Source organism: Myxocyprinus asiaticus, chromosome 11 (genome assembly GCF_019703515.2).
Source record: "Myxocyprinus asiaticus isolate MX2 ecotype Aquarium Trade chromosome 11, UBuf_Myxa_2, whole genome shotgun sequence".
In the NCBI taxonomy this organism is placed as follows: Eukaryota; Metazoa; Chordata; class Actinopteri; order Cypriniformes; family Catostomidae; genus Myxocyprinus; species Myxocyprinus asiaticus.
The window spans coordinates 50,014,600-50,031,677 of record NC_059354.1 but is presented as its reverse complement, the minus strand read 5'-3'; the positions used below and the strand labels follow the sequence as shown (position 1 = coordinate 50,031,677).

The window sequence follows — 17,078 nt, the reverse complement described above, 5'->3', positions numbered from 1 at the left end:
ACTTTGAGACTGTATATTATATTTGACTCTCCAGTGCTGGAACAGGGCTAAAACAAAGTGTGGATATAGGTCTGACTATGCGAGACTGTAATTTGAAGTAATCACTTTTTCTTTGCATGATACATTGACTGCATTTATCCAATAGCCTATGTCGGCGTTAGCTAGCTAGCCAGCTTTATCAATAGCTGTTAGCTAAATTTGGTGGATGATGACAGTAGCTGTTTATAAAATAGACTGTGCATTATAAATATGTTGACACAATTCAGTATTGATGTGATTACATCACAACTGTCATTCTGATATATCGATGCACTATTATTTTATAATAATAGATTGTTTATATTTTCTGTAAAACCAAGTTACGTTACACTAATGAATGGAGCTTTTTGCATGATCTTGGACATTGTCTAGCATTCATTTCATGTGTTATTGTAGTTTACCTTGCTGAATAATTACAGATTAACATTGACATTAACCTGACTTTTAGTATAAGAGAAGATCGTTAAAATTATTTATAGGTAGCTTGCAATTCAGCATCGTTAGCAGGCAAGGTCAAGTTAGCTAAAATGACACAGATCAATCCTTATGGCACTATATTTCACATGCTTTGCAGTTATGTGAGCTTACCTGTCCAATAAGAAGAATGCCAATTCAGGGTCGGTTTTGATCCCCAAAACCGAATGAAGGTCCCTCCAGGAATCAAATGTCCTGCCGATGTTCACTCTAGTTTTTGCTCGATCGCATTCCCGCTTAGCCAGATGGGATTCAGTAGATAAATGTTGTTTATTTTTCTTTTTTGGCTTACTCCGAGTTTGTGTAGGAGTCGGTGTTGTGTTTGGAGCCGGACGTTTGCTGGATTCCATCTCTAAGATAACGTTACCTAGTGTTGCAGACTGTCTGTTGACACTGTTGAATAGTGGAAGAGAAGTACTGAGGCAAGGCTCTCGGGAGCGCGCATAAACGTCACATCCTTTGGATTTTCCCGGCAAAAGCGACCCGCTCCCTTCACATGAAAATCAGTCTACAGGCTTTAATAGGCAACCTAGGAAGTCCGAATCAAGTTCAGTCAAAGAGTTATATTTTTAAGTGTATTAATGTTTGGAGTATATACTTGATTTATCACTGAGATCCCTCTGGAATCAGTCTCTTTCTTTTCACTTAAATTATGCCCTTGTGTGAGATGAATCAACAAAAACACAGATATTCATAAAATTCAGCACTTGCAACTTCAGCAGCACTTAGCAAATGATACTGGTTTGAAAACAGTCCTTATTTTTATAATGTTATTAGGTGCCACTTGTGATGCAGAAATGTCATGCTATGCTGTGAAAGACCTTAGGTGCGTTCCATTTAGAAGTGGTTATCCCTAATCCCTATTCCGTCCTACTCCACTTCTGAATAAGCCCCTATTCAGTGATAGTGCCCCATTCCACAGCACCATCACTGTACCATAGAACTGCCACAGAACCTCTGTATTAAGCTGTTTTGAGCACTGAGTGTAAATTCACTGATTCAGTGTGTTCTTCTGGTTGTGGTTGTTTGATGAGTGATTTTGTAGTCAGATCATCCGCACAGCTGTTCACCTGCCTGGTGTGCTTCATCCATCCCTGCTCTGTCTGAGTTGTGGTGGTTGCCACGGTAATGACCCTGTCCCCTTCACCCAGGTAAACTGTAGTGAGTCAGAGCAGCTCTGCTGGGGAGATCCAGACAAAAGACAACATATGGAGCAAAAAGACAAAACTGTAAACACAACGAATGTTTATTTGCCAATTATGTTATTTAAAGAGATGGATGAATGAATAAATGAAAGTATGTAAGTATGTATGCATGTATCCATACAGGCAAGTATGCATGCAAGTATGCAAGTAATTAAGTAAAGAAAAGTTTTAAAGGTCTTAAGTTATATGGGTTAGGTTATATGGCCGGACAGATGGCTGAGTGAATGGTGGAAATGGTGAATGTTGTTTGCTTTGGTTGGCTGTTTGGCACAGTGGATTTGGACAGAATTCCAGTGAATATTTCCCTGATAACATCTGGAAGGGCATTTGATAAGTCAGGATAAAATGAACAACAGTGGTGTGTATGCATTGCCTCTCCTCAAAGCGCTGCATATATGCCGCCTTGACTGTAGATTGCTTGCAAACTCAGTGTCACTACCTGCAGGCATTTGTATGACGAACTGAATCTGCAAATGTGCCAAGATACATGATTTATTGTGCTGCAGTACCTGCTTGTAAATACCATCAGTAAGTGCTGTGACAGAGTGAGACTGTGTATATATATATATATACACTGTGTGCCCAATTATTAGGCAAATTGTATTCTTCAGGATTAATTTTATTGTTGAACAAACACAATGCTCTCAGTCAATCCAAAATGTTATTGAACCTCAAACCTGAACGTTTAACAAAGAAAAAGTGAGTTTTGTCTTTCTCAGGGGAATATATAAGTGTGCACAATTATTAGGCAACTAAATTACAAAAATAAGTTCTCCCAACTCAATTGTTTATTCTCAATTTTTAGAGTAGGTGCTACAAATAAGTAACACAAAATGACAATTAAATTACATTTTTGGCCTTTAAAAAATATTCAGTGACCAATATAGGCACCCTTCTTTTCAATAACTGCCATGAGCCTTCCATCCATGGAGTCTGTCAGTTTCTTGATCTGTTCATGATCAACTTTCACTGAAGCAGCAACCACAGCCTCCCAAATGCTGTTCAAAGAGGTGTATTGTCTTCCCTCACGTTTGAGAAGGGCCCACAAGTTCTCAGTAGGTCAGGTGAGGAAGGGGGCCAAGTCATTATTTGGGCATCTTTGAGGCCCTTGCTGGCTAGCCAAGCAGTGGATTACTTGGATGCATGTGATGAAGCATTGTCCTGCATAAAAATCATGGCCTTCTTGAATGCTGAGGACTTCTTCCTGTACCACTGCTTGAAGAAAGTACTTTCCAGAAACTGGCAGTAGTTTGAGAGTTGAGTTTCAGTCCATCTTCAACTCGAAAAGGTCCAACTACCTCATCCTTAATGATAGCAGCCCATACCAGTACCCCTCCTCCACCTTGCTGGCACCTGACTCGAAGTGGTGCCCTGTGTCCATTAGTGATCCATCCACGGGCCCATCCATCTGATCCATCAAGAGTCACTCTCATTTCATCTGTCCATAAAACCGTTGAAAAATCTGTCTTCATGTATTTCTTTGCCCAATCTTGATGCTTCAACTCGTGAATATATTCAGCGGTGGTCGTGTTTCAGCCTTCTTGACCTTGGCCATGTCTCTGAGCACTTGGCACCTTGTACTTCTGGACACTCCAGGTAGGTTGCAGTTCTGGAATATGGTAGCATTGGAGTACCATAACACACATAAACAATATGTGTGTTAACATGATTTTACTGTCATAAAATCACTCACTAACTGCATCTGTGTAAAGCTATAGACAATTTTACAACTTTGTTGCCATGCCAATGTAATGCGGTAAAACCTAAAACCCTAAAATGACAATTTTAACAACTTTACAGCTCAAATAACACCAGTTTTAACAGAAGAATTAATGTAAGTGCTTTTATAAAATTATACGCTTCGCATTTCTGCCTTTAAACCCTCCAAAAATTTACCCCATTGACTTCCATTGTAAGTGCCTCACTGGAACCTCCATTTACGCTATTTTTAAAGAAAAGGACGAATGAGTCGAAATGAATTTTTTTGTGGTAATCAACATTATGCCACAAATGCTGTCTATTGAGCTTAACTTGTATTGAACCCGGAATATTCCTTATGGAAATCACAGAACAACTCTTACATCACAACCATAACTCCATTGAAAGAGAAACCAATACCAGTCGCAGTGTGCTCAGGGCTGATACGAATCAAAGACACCTTCAAATACATCAACATCGTCGTCTCGTGTTTTGTGTTCATTTTGGGAATCGTTGGAAATGTGACTCTCTTGAGGATAATCAAAGAGCACAAATGCATGAGAAGTGGACCCAACATTCTCATTGTCAGTCTGGCGCTGGGTGACGTTTTGCATATCATGATCGACATTCCCATTAATGTTTACAAGGTAATTTTGCTACTGTTGGCAGAGTTTCTTTGTGCATAGAAAGTTTCTGATGGCAACATCCAAAACAGAATGAAGTAATTTTGTTGTTCTGTTTTGCAGCTTATAGCGGTGGACTGGCCATTTGGTGTCGTGCTCTGTAAACTGGTGCCATTCATTCAGAAGACTTCTGTAGGAATAACAGTTCTGAGCTTGTGTGCATTGAGTATAGACAGGTAAGAGTGTTTTGTGCAGTCAATTATGGTTTAGATATTTTTACTTGTAATAAGATGTTTGATTCTGCGGGAATGTGCCTTTCACCATGCATTACAGTGATTTTACCATGGGTAAGGCCAGAAACATACTTTACACAAATACGCAATCGCAGAGGAGCTCCAAAAAGGGGCGGGCGCTCCAAACCGCCAGCAAACATTTAGAGGCCCCCTAACCTTACCCTTTCCATAACCCTAAACGTGTTTGAAAGTGTAACCCATTTGAGAGTTGGCCCAACCCCCTTTTGGAGTAACCCCGCCCCCTTTGTGAGGTCACGCCCCCATTCGGAGATCTCTGGCCTGCAGTAATACACTTGGACACATTGCTGATGCATGGTCTGGTTAAATGTACATTATGTGCCTTCTTGCTACTGTGGCATTAAGAAACCTCAGTACTCAAGGGGGCGACAGAGTTACCTACAAAAGTCTGTGCCATTAAACGAATTTGTTATCACTCAGGTTATCATATCAACTCTTAACTCTTTAAACTCTAATGCATTTTTGGGCAGCCGCCTGAAATTTTTCACACTCAAATTTAAAAGCTCACCATTCACACACACTGTGGACTAAATGCAACAACAGCAACAAAAAAACAAAAAAATCTATTTTTTTCAGAAAACCCCCCCAAATAAATAAAAAAAAGACTCCAATTATTCATAAATAATAGTGTATGTGTTTATAATCTGATAATAAACAGATGATATATAACATTTTATAATCAATAAATGAAAACATATTTTTATGATGATTTGTTGAGCATGCTTTTCCTGCTAGTTGGCATATTTTGTCCTGGACATCTAAGATATAATATTAGATTTATCAGCCAAGCACGCTCAGAGACAAGTAAAAAAATAGCTTACGTAAAAAGCAGATATAACGTTTTTAGCTATTTGGGGCTTACAGCAGCAATAATCATAAAAGACGTATGTGTTTGATGACTTGCAAAAATCCTATTTCATTTTGTGATTCTTTTGAAAATCTTTCAATCTTTTATGGCATTAGGACAACAAAAATAAACTGTAAAGTCACATTCCTGAGAATGAGATCTTTCATTTGATTTATGACTTGTCTATTTAAGTGCAATTTGAAAGACTTTTATATTCAAATTAATATTTCTACCCCATTACCTCTAGGGGCACTATTTTGTGATGCAAATGTTTTCAGGCCTTATTTTACATTTACATTTACATTTATGCATTTGGCAGACACTTTTATCCAAAGCGACTTACAGTGCCCTGATTACAGGGACAATCCCCCTGGAGCAACCTGGAGTTAAGTGCCTTGCTCAAGGACACAATGGTGGTGGCTGTGGGGATCGAACCAGCAACCTTTTTGCTTACCAGTTCAGTGCTTTAGTCCACTACACCACCACACCATTTTGTTATAAATGCAAAAGTGGTATTCTCTGAAAAGTTCAGATTCTAAGCTTTCAAACAATAACTCGTATGCCTGACCTATGTATATGGGGACTTTAATGTTTTAAGTGAAAAAAATGTTCGCGATATAGCGCCCCCTTGTGGACACGCCCACCACTTTTTGAAATGGCTTTGGTCAGTTAAGTGTCTAATGTAGAAGAAACATCTCCAGTTCTTGAGCAGGTTTTGTTAGTGTGTGTTAGAATAAGTGGCTATTCAGTGCCGAAGTTTGTAATTTGTAATGTTAATGAGTGCTCGTTTCGCCTGTTATCAGTTTAGTTGAGTGACAACGGGCGGCGATGTTCTCTCGTGCATCCAGACGCGTGCTCTACTTCTTCTTCTTCTAAGTCTTACTGCTCCATGTACAGTATTTATCCATTGACTTACAAAGTCCCAGTACGTGTTAGACATATGGAGCAAGTTATCAAATGAATTATGTGAAATATTCATTGGAGCTCTTGAATTGGTCATCAAGAATGACAATTTTTAAAACAGTAAAAGATTATTTGACATTTTACGCTCATAATCTAATTAATATTCATGAGTTTCAACACTTCGTGAAACTTTCATTTGAAGCAAGAAATCGGACAAAAAGACAAAGGTACAAGACTGTGTACTTAAAGAAATAGTTTGCCCAAAAATGAAAATTCTCTCATCATTTACTCCCCCTCATGCCATCCCAGATGTGCATGATTTTCTTTCTTCTGCAGAACACAAATGAAGATTTTTAGAAGAATATTTCAGCTCTGTAGGTCCATACAATGCAAGTGAATGGGTGCCAAAATTTTGAAGCTCCAAAAAGTGCATAAAGGCAGCATAAAAGGAATCTATAAGACTCCAGTGGTTTAATCCATGTCTTCAGAAGTGATATGATAGATTCTGAGTGAGAAACAGATAAATATTTAAGTCCTTTTTTTACTATAAATTCTCCTCCCTGCTCAGTCAATCTCTACTTTAACTTTCACATTCATCTTCTTTTGTTTTTGGTGATTCACATTCTTCATGCATATCGCCCCCTACTGGACTGGGAGAAGATTTACTTAAAATATTACTTAAAAATTATTTAAATATTGATCAGTTTCTCACCCACACCTATCATATCACTTCTGAAGACATGGATTAAACCACTGGAGTCTTATGGATTACTTTTATGCTGCCTTTATGTGCTTTTTGGAGCTTCAACATTTTTTAACCTATTCACTTGCATTGTATGGACCTACACAGTTGAGATATTCTTCTAAAAATCAAAATTTGTGTTCTGCAGAAGAAAGAAAGTCACACACATCTGGGATGGCATGAGGGTGAACAAATGATGAGAGAATTTTAATTTTTGGGAGAACTGTCCCTTTAACATCTTTCACCTTTTTGGTGGATTTCCTGCTCAGGATCATGGGTGGTGTATTTTTTCACCAGGAATTCAGCTGTTATACATGATTTTTTTTTAAGTTGAAATAACACAGGCTGATGCCTTTAACAAAGGCATATACCATTGATTAACAAATCTCTGAGGTATCAACAAAAATCAGTTTGCCTGTGGAGAAAATGAATGAGATTTCTACTTCCTGAACCTATATGTTAAGATCTGTTGATGTTCACATTCTTGCATGAATATGTTTTGGCCTGAAAGGGATGTTGGGCATGATGCAAAGCCTTTAAAATACCTTAAACCCCCTTAACCGTGGTAAAAACACTGTAATGCACAGCCTCGCTAAAGACAAATGTTCTATGTTCTCAAGGTACTGAGTTGTTGCATCAAGGAGTCACATGAAAGGTCTCAAATTTCCCAAGTGGGCAGCTTTCAAGTTATCTTTAATATGGATAATATCAACTCTACTGGCTGTTCCAGAGGCTGTTGCTTTTGGTTTGATTTTGATGGATTACAAAGTCGAGCATCTGAGGATCTGTCTCCTTCATCCTGTGCAATCCACTCAGTTTATGCAGGTAATGTCCCAGATGGAAAATACATAAACTGACAAGCTCACTGTTTTTATAATCGTCATTTTTGGGTGACATATTAATTTGTTAGTGAGATATAAACAATCTCTCTTGCTCTTCCTATTTTGTTTTTTATTCAATGTAATAACTCACTCTAATATCTGTGGGGAGCATTTGATACAGACTGCAGTGGTTGCAATGAAACACTCATTTCATCAAACAGCTCTCATGTGTCTAATGATGGCATGTTTCTTTTGAAATAACGTCTGACTCTTGTTTCTTGCTCTAGTTTTATAAAGTGGCCAAAGACTGGTGGCTGTTTGGTGTTTATTTCATCATGCTGCTGGCATGCACTGCTGTCTTTTACTCTCTCATGTCTGGGAGGATCTTTAGTGGAAGCTGTTCGCTCTGGACAAACACTTGAATCAGGTGTGTTTGGACCTCAAATTTGGAAAGTCATTCCAGTGCATCCAAATGTCGGAGACGGATATAACAATATAGACCTTGGATGCACGTTAAACTTTGTCCTTGTTTATAAAGTTCAGTGTTAATTTAGTCTATTAATTTAGATTAAAAGCTGCACTACGTAACTTTGTGCTCTCTAGCGACATCAGTGTTTGAAACATAAAATTGCAAGCAATTTGCGGAAGAATACTTTACGTGATTCGTGTTTCGGCTCTGATCTTCTGGCGGATGAATCTCGTGATTTGAGCTTACCTGGACATCACCTGTGTGTGATCAGACTGGGTCAGATATTCAGAGTCATAATGCGCTATTTTAATGTTGACATTGTTATTCGATTAAACATTTAAAACAGAAAAATGGCTTTATTATTGTTATATTATATTGTATATATTTGAAGCTTTAAAATAAGGGACACTTAAATTGGGGGGGAATCACGGCCCCTAACCACATCCTCCACAGTTTTAGCAATAAATGCATTAATTGAGTTAATTTGCGTTATTAATAATAAAAAAAAAAATTATATCCTTTCTTATATGCTAAAATGAGAACTTTCCTGACCCATGACTTATTAAAAAAAAAATACATCATTTATATGTTAAAAATATATTTATTTTAATTTTTTCGATTATCTGTCTTCTTTATCTTATGTATACATTTTGGATGGTTTATACATATTTTTTACATTTTCATAATTTTTATTTATTTTATTTGTTTATTTTTTTCCTTCACCTGTACTTGTCTTTATGATTGTATTCATACATTGTTTGATCTTATTGAACATTTATATAGACAAAACTCCTCAGTTTTACCACCATTTGTGGACTTTTCAGACGGTCCCTTACGGTAGGCAAATTTTCCAACTTTTATCAATGTTAAATTGGCGATCTGGAACGATTTCACCGTGACGCCATTTGACCAGCTTAAATACGGGACAAATCACATCCTGTATTCATTCAAAATGGGACGCATCATTTTATCTTTAAATACGGGACGATCCTGTATTTTATGGGACGAGTGGCAACCCTAGTTGATAATGCAAGTGAACCATAATACTATAATAGTACATCTATGATGGGGATAAAATATACTTTAATAAACATGAAAATAATACGCTTAAATATGCAATATAACAATTACAAGAAATCAATTTCAGAAGTCAGAAATATTAGTAAACATGTCACGGTAACTTCACCGAACAATGTAGATACATCACGATCGGTTAATACACGAGTTATGTTTGATTCATAAATGCATGACAAGCAATATTAGCTTCAGCAACCCTACCAGAAACATATCCAAACATTAAAGCAGGTAAACAACTTCGCCAAACGGATAACATATAAACGTCCATCCAGACTGCAGTGATTCTGTCCTGAACTGTGTGACTGAACTGAACTGTAGTTTCTTCAGCCAGAACACGTCAGTTCTTCTTTACTGTGTTTACGGACATGATGTAATGACGCAAGGATGTACGTCATACAGTGGCGGATTTAGGCATGGGCGACATCTTGCGGGGGGGCGGCATGAGGCACCCACACAGAACCCCCCCCCCCCAAGTTGAAGTGGGTTCTGCCCAAGGCGCCATACAATACCATCCCCACCGTCAACAACTTTGGGGGCGTGTTGAAGCGGGTTACGCCCAGGGTGCCATACAAGCTAGAACCGCTACTGACGTCATAAGCCAGTGATGTTGCGCCAAATTGAACCGGACAGCTCAAAATACAAATCATTTTAACAGGCTTACCATAGTGAAGTTTGAAGTACTCAATCAATAATGGCACTTCGTTCATTTTTAACCAAACAATCTTACATAGTGCAGCTTTAAATGGTTTAAATGAGGTTTATTGCCTATTTATATGCCTAACTTGGCCAAACAATAAATGAGTTAAATTAATACCGAAGCAAATACAGTTGCATCGCTATTTACCAAATTTAGTTTAGTTGATACTCATCACTAAGTTCAGTTGTTAACCCTTTACAATAGGGATTAATAAGTGTGTCATGGTCCTGCTTCTTTGGTCTTGTTTTATTTTGTAGTGGCAGGATTGTGACAGTCTCCTCCGCCCATCTGTCAGGTTCCCATGTCCTGTTGTGTGAGTGGCTGTGTTTGATTCTTCATCGCCATGTGCACTCCTGTCTATTTGGTCTTGTATGTTTGCACATGGCTTTGTGTTTGTCTTGACATTGTGCTTCCCCGACTCCGCCTCCTTGTCCCCTCATCACTCTCCCTTGTTTAGTTCATATGTTAATTCGTTTCACCTGCTCCTCGTGTGTGTGCCTTCTATATATTGTGACCTCTTTCCTCATGTCTCTGCCAGAATGTTTTGTTTCTTCTCCCAGTCAGCTTTTATCTGTTTTACTTCTTATTCTAGTTTCTCTCCCTTGCGAGAGTTTTTGTTTCTGTTTTCCCAGTCTTTATGCTTTACCTAGTTAAGTTTGTTCTTGTTTTCTGTTTTTCTCCATTGTGAGATCTTTTGTTTGCAATATTGTTTTGGTTTTTCAATAAAGCTCATTTTGCCTTCTGCATCCTTGGGTCCTCCCTTAAATTCCCTGACAAAGTGTTAACGTGAGATAATGGGTTTGGTGTCATGACACAATGGACAATATTTTTTAAAGCATCAATTAAACTGGGTTAATGTTAAACTTCAAATACACAATTCAAATATACAATAAATTCAGCGTAAATAAGCATACTGTACATATTTAAATAAACAGTAACACTTAAGTTGTATTCATTAACATAAGTTAACTATGAACAAGCACTTAATCATTTTCGGTTAATGTTTATTTCAACATGTACTAATACATTTTCAACATTAAAAGTTGTATTGGTTAGCATGAGTTAATGCAGAATGAACTAAACTATGAATTAAAAATGAACAATTTGGGTAACACATACAATAAGGTTAATTTTTTTTTTTTTACATTGCTAGTCCATGTTAGCTTATGTAGATAGTGAAAGGAACCTTATTGTGATGTGTAACTACAATAGTTTATTGTTAGTTCATTATGCATGAACTAATATTTACCTATACAACTTTAATGTTAAAAATGTTTTAGTGGGGTCTGGGTAGCTCAGCGAGTATTGACGTTGACTATCACCCCTGGAGTCGTGAGTTCGAATTCAGGGTGTGCTGAGTGACTCCAGCCAGGTCTCCTAAGCAACCAAATTGGCCTGGTTGCTAGGGAGGGTAGAGTCACATGGGGTAACCTCCTCGTGGTTGCGATTAGTGGTTCTCGCTCTCAGTGGGGCATGTGGTAAGTTGTGCGTGGATCGTGGAGAGTAGCATGAGCCTCCACATGCTGTGAGTCTCCGCGGTGTCATGCACAATGAGCCACGTGATATGATGCGTGGAGGCAACTGAGACTTGTCTTCCGCCACCCGGATTGAGGTGACTAACCGCGCCACCACAAGGACCTACTAAATTAGTGGGAATTGGGCATTCCAACATTGGGAGATAAAGGGATAAAAAAATAAATAAATGTGTTAGTATACTTAAATACAAAATTAAGTGCTTGTCCAATGAATACAACTTTGTTGTAAAGTCTTACTGTTTAATAAGACTTCACAATTATGCTTAAATGAATATAATGTGCATTGTTTAAAGATGACTCAAATCAGTTTGATGGAAATTTCTTATAAAAGTGAAGTGAACCATTGTAAATGTCAAAAGCCTGGACGTTTGAGAGTCTTGCAAAACCCTTTGGATCCAGCAACAGTGTTTTTTTCTCAGAAGCACAGCATCTAATCAAAAGTCACACAAAAACCCCTGGATATCCACTGACCCTCAAACTGCCCTGGTCTATCAGTACCAGGCTGTCAATCAGTTGCTCTTTTAGCACATTAATGTGAGTCATATGGAACGCAAATATAATTTAATTTCATCTTTTCTTCTGCTCAACAGAGACATGAGGTGGCCAGAACAGTGTCCTGTCTTGTGCTGCTGTTTGCAGTCTGCTGGTTTCCTCTTCATCTCAGCAGAATACTGAAGTTAACCATATATAATGAACGAGACCCCAATAGATGTGACCTCCTGAGGTAAGACCGACCACATTTATAAGTCAACAACGACTTTATAAACCCATTCCCATTCAGTCACAATTGAGGTAATAAGAAGGAAGGATAATACTGCTATTCCTTAACACCAGAAGAATTAACGAGAAGAGTAAAGTGTGGTGGCGTGTGTGAAATCTTGTGCTGTTTGTGTCCGTGTGTAGCACCTACTGCTCTGCAGTCCCTTCTGAAGATATCCCGATGTTAAAACAAGCAGCTGAAGTTTATTTTTTAACAAGATCTCTGATCATTTCAGTCTGATCTGAACAATTTGAGTGACACATTTCAGAACGGATTGTTTTATGAGTCTGTCACAATGTAATGCAGCTTTACAAAGAGGATGTTATTGAATGATGGCGCAAATAAAAACTGTATTGATCCCGACAGCGGACCTGCAGCTTTTGTGTGAAGGGAGAAAAGCTCTGCTATTCATTTCACATGTGAAGAGGGCGTTTACATAGAAGTCTTCATAACACAACAGCATAACATAACTTGTTTAATTCTAAGGGTCAGAGAGAAGGTAATAAAATGGTAATGACAAACTACAGTATATAATACAGTAGTTTAATGATAGTTTTTACAAATATTATAAGTGGCTCTCAAGGAAAATTAAAGGAAGGATACATATAACCCATATAAGTCTAAATACATCAATATAATCTGAATATATAGTTTTGTATCCATTAGTTTTCTTATTATTATTATTATTCTGGCTGGGAGTCTATGGAAGCCCGATGAACCGTAAATAGCAAAATGATGAAATTTGGCACACTGTTAGGGGTGGACATGAACAGACTCCACACAAAATTTGGGGTCTCTAGGACAAACTTTATAGCGCCACCAACATGTCAAATATTGTGCGTATCTTTTGAACTGTTTATTCAAAAAAAAAAAAAAAAAAAATTACATTTAAAATTTTCACATCCTTCAGACTTGGTCTGATTTTCCCAAACAATGGCTCCGAGCTGCACAGAAATGATAATACAAATGTTTTTTTTTTTTTGCCTTGGTTTAAAAGTAACGGCATCGCAAAGTTAACGAAGTGAAGCACCACCTCTCACCAGTCAATCACTCGCCGAACAAAAGTTTAAACTTACGTGCAGATTTAAAAGGAAATAACTGTCCAATCGGAAAACTTGAAAAAGCGATTACATACCCAAGGACGAGAACTTCACAGCTCTTCCTCAGTGTGTCTGTCTGATATAAACATGCAGAGTGACAAAATGACAAGCACACTTACTGAAGCTGAACTTACACAGGTACTCCACTAAAACAACATATGATTTTGCTCGAAATGTTGCGTTTGTGCTTAGATTAAATCTTAACTTCATCTAGGAGAAACAGCACGCCGGTTTGTGGGTAGCTCAGCGAGTATTGACGCTGACTACCACCCCTTGAGTTGCGAGTTCGAACTAAATTGGCTCGGTTGCTAGGGAGGGTAGAGTCACATGGGGTAACCTCCTCGTGGTCGCTATAATGTGGTTGTCGCTCTCGGTGGGGCGTGTGGTGAGTTGTGCATGGATGCCGCGGAGAATAGCGTGAAGCCTCCACACACGCTACGTCTCCGCGGTAACGCGCTCAACAAGCCACGTGATAAGATGCGCGGACTGACGGTCTCAGACGTGGAGGCAACTGAGATTCATCCTCCGCCACCCGGATTAAGGCTAGTTACTACGCCACCACGAGGACTTAGAGCGCATTGGGAATTGGGCATTCCAAATTGGGATAAAGGGGGAGAAAAAAAAACATATCGGTCAATCACCTTTCATTATACCTTGTGTTTGCAATGATTGTGAAAATATACTTTGCTCCTTTTGATGTTCCAGCACTTTTCTCATTCTTGACTACTTTGGTCTCAGTATGGCCTTGGTGAACTCGTGCATCAACCCTATTGCTCTATATTTGGTCAGCAAAAGATTCAACAACTACTTCAAAGTAAGATTTATTCTTCATTTGTTTTCCTGGAGTATTAATGTAATACACAATCTGGTTTTCTTCAAATAAAATACACCCAAATCAAATTATTATGCTGATAATATAAATAGTAATTCAAAGTCTTTTAAAACAGAAACATTTTTACAAGTGCTCTCAGACGTCTGGACCCCACTGTTTAAGATTCTGTATTATGTTTGTTACAAATTTCTCAAAGTACATTTTCTGAAAACATGGCCAAGCTTTACAAGCTCAAAAAAGTGTCAATAAGATTGGAAAAGGAAAACGCCTGTTAGTTTGTACAGGTATATCAAATGTATTCCTAGTCATTGACACAACATAATGCATAAAAATTGAATTAATTAGCATTTTGTTTTTGCCGTCAGCTGTAAACGCAGCACTGAAACCGATTAAACATGGATCACGTCTTTAGATTAGTCGAGGCACATGTTTTGTTTACAAATGAATTATGAATACACATTATGTATCTCAGGAAATTGGATGTGGCAGCAGGTGAACGGTGGATTCTTTTTCTTTATTCTGTCTGACAGAGTGAAAAGTTTCAGCTTGACTTTACATAAAGTGACCTTGCTTACAATATTTACATAAATCATGTATAATGCCTCATGTTAATCTGCTCAGGCATATCATTTGCATAATATTTAGTGAGAACTGTGTTTCATGTTTGACTGGCTCTCACAGCAGATAAGCACGTCTGCATTGATTTCATTTCTATTACAGCTCATGTTAATAGCACTTTTTTGTTTAATCATAATCCAGTGAAAAGTCCTGGTTAACACATGCTCTCTGGTTACAGGCATCTCTCGGCTGTTGTTTTCGTTCATCCAGCCCTGTTATTGTTCAGGAAGAGAGGCAAAACGTCATGAGGTCCATGGTCACAGAGCTGCCCTCTGACAACAGTAACTCCATCAAACATGAGTCGTCATCTAGTAACATTGAGAAAATAATGCAGCACTTTTCTTCCAAACTGTGCTTGTCTTAGAGCTCTATGCATCTCTTTCTTTCAAAATAAATGAAAAGCATTTTCCTCTGTTTTGTGAAATAAAGACTAAATGATTAACTCGTATTCCAAAGCAGAAAAATAAACATAATTGTTTACGTTAAGTATTTATACATACAATAATAGAAATGATTATAATAATTATTGTATTATCAGATTGTTTTGTGGTAGTCATTTGACCTACATTAATATCACAGATGACATTTTGTCACGTGCTGGATGTGAATTAGAAATATCTACAGTTACATTTTCACTAGTTAAAATGCTAATTCTTGATATATATTAAAAAAATGGAATTTCAACTAGTAAAAAACGTAATTCTTGATTTGTAGCTGCCTTTTTTCTAGTTGAATTTCACAATGATCTGTCATTTAAAATGCGATTACTGATATCTATAATTAAAAGTTAAAATTCCAAATACACACCTATGCACTTCTTACTAGTAAAACTATTTTTTATATTAATAAATACATTTTTACTTGTGCAAATGCCCATTCCTGATATCAACATTTACAACTACTAAAAATACTAATATTTAATATCAATCATTTAGTTTTCACTTGTGGAAATGTTAATTTCTGATATCTATAATGTGATTGTAACTATTAAGATATCATTAATTACTCTTTAATTCACTTATATTTGATAATCAGTAAATATCTATTAATTTATTGATATCTGAAATCCATTTACAGATACACTATATTGCCAAAAGTATTCGCTCACCCATCCAAATAATTGAATTCAGGTGTTCCAATCACTTCCATGGCCACAGGTGTATAAAATGAAGCACCTAGGCATGCAGACTGCTTCTACAAACATTTGTGAAAGAATGGGCCGCTCTCAGGAGCTCAGTGAATTCCAGCGTGGTACTGTGATAGGATGCCACCTGTGCAACAAGTCCAGTCGTGAAATTTCCTCGCTACTAAATATTCCACAGTCAACTGTCAGTGGTATTATAACAAAGTGGAAGCGATTGGGAATGACAGCAACTCAGCCACGAAGTGGTAGGCCACGTAAAATGACAGAGCGGGGTCAGCGGATGCTGAGGCGCATAGTGCGCAGAGGTCGCCAACTTTCTGCAGAGTCAATCACTACAGACCTCCAAAGTTCATGTGGCCTTCAGATTAGCTCAAGAACAGTGCGTAGAGAGCTTCATGGAATGGGTTTCCATGGCCGAGCAGCTGCATCCAAGCCATACATCACCAAGTGCAATGCAAAGCGTCGGATGCAGTGGTGTAAAGCACGCCGCCACTGGACTCTAGAGCAGTGGAGACGCGTTCTCTGGAGTGACGAATCACGCTTCTCCATCTGGTAATCTGATGGACGAGTCTGGGTTTGGCGGTTGCCAGGAGAACGGTACTTGTCTGACTGCATTGTGCCAACTGTGAAGTTTGGTGGAGGGGGATTATGGTGTGGGGTTGTTTTTCAGGAGCTGGGCATGGCCCCTTAGTTCCAGTGAAAGGAACTCTGAATGCTTCAACATACCAAGAGATTTTGGACAATTCCATGCTCCCAACTTTGTGGGAACAGTTTGGGGATGGCCCCTTCCTGTTCCAACATGACTGCGCACCAGTGCACAAAGCAAGGTCCATAAAGACATGGATGAGCGAGTTTGGTGTGGAAGAACTTGACTGGCCTGCACAGAGTCCTGACCTCAACCCGACAGAGCACCTTTGGGATGAATTAGAGTGAAGACTGCGAGTCAGGCCTTCTCGTCCAACATCAGTGTCTGACCTCATAAATGCGCTTCTGGAAGAATGGTCAAAAATTCCCATAAACACACTCCTAAACCTTGTGGAAAGCCTTCCCAGAAGAGTTGAAGCTGTTATAGCTGCAAAGGGTGGGCCGACGTCATATTAAACCCTATGGATTAAGAATGGGATGTCACTTAAGTTCATATGCGTCTAAAGGCAGATGAGCGAATACTTTTGGCAATATAGTG

At 38.3% G+C, this 17,078-nt stretch overlaps 1 pseudogene; it reads left to right on the top strand.

Annotated features, from left to right (window-relative positions):
- The first annotated feature begins 1,310 nt into the window (after positions 1–1,310).
- Positions 1,311–15,115, top strand: LOC127448049 (endothelin receptor type B-like; annotated as a pseudogene).
- Positions 15,116–17,078: the final 1,963 nt, after the last annotated feature.